This window comes from Capsella rubella, unplaced genomic scaffold (genome assembly GCF_000375325.1).
Source record: "Capsella rubella cultivar Monte Gargano unplaced genomic scaffold, Caprub1_0 scaffold_8, whole genome shotgun sequence".
Classification (NCBI taxonomy): domain Eukaryota; kingdom Viridiplantae; phylum Streptophyta; class Magnoliopsida; order Brassicales; family Brassicaceae; genus Capsella; species Capsella rubella.
This window is the reverse complement of record NW_006238916.1, coordinates 8,333,858-8,334,719: the sequence shown is the minus strand read 5'-3', so window position 1 is coordinate 8,334,719 and position 862 is coordinate 8,333,858.

Sequence of the window (862 nt, the reverse complement as noted above, 5' to 3'; positions counted from 1 at the left end):
AGGTTAGGTCCCCCAAGAGGCTCCTGACTATTGCGCGCTCGAGAGCAGACATCCAAATGTTGTTGGGTTTGTGGGTGAAGGTGATCGACTCGGTTAGGTTTGGGAGAGTGATGTCGAGAAGATTTTACTTTGGTCTGAAAAGAGATGAAATACTTTGAAAAATGTTAGGATTGCATTTGTACGTGTTTTAGATGTAAAATACATTAAAATCTTAAATCAAATAAAATCCATTAAAAATTGAATAACGCTGGTTTTAAAGTCCTTTAAAATACATCCACCAAATGTTAAATCCAATAACAGCAGATTTTATTGTGGTTTTTAAAATACATCATTAAATAACGCTAGATTTTGAAATACATACAAATCAATTAAAATACAAGATTGAATAACACCCCCCAAGTTTCCAAGATTGTTCTGTTCTTTATCTTTGTTTGTTTGTGTTTGCAGAAGTAAAAACAAGAAGAAGAGAGAAGAGAGAAGACACGGAGATTTACAAGTTCCCAAGGCCAATGTGGCCAAGGTACGTCTTGGTGAGCTTAAACCAGCTCACAAGGTTTCCTTTAAGCGTTTAAAACCAGAGTTACAAGAAACCAGAAAGAACAACAACCCAGAGATTCAACACCAAGCTATAAAAGAAGATAAGCTCTTCTCCTATCTCTTAAAACCTCTCTAGATCTTTCTGCTTGTAACTCACGCTCTTCTCATCTTGTCATTATGCCCTCTGCTTTTCCTTTTATACACCTAATGGACGCTCCCTTTTCAGGTCACTCCAAAACCTAGGCGTAACAAACCTTTCACCGCCAACGTCTCCTTTCAAGACCGTGTCCTTCAAGTGAAGACAAAAGCAGAGTGTTGACTGTTC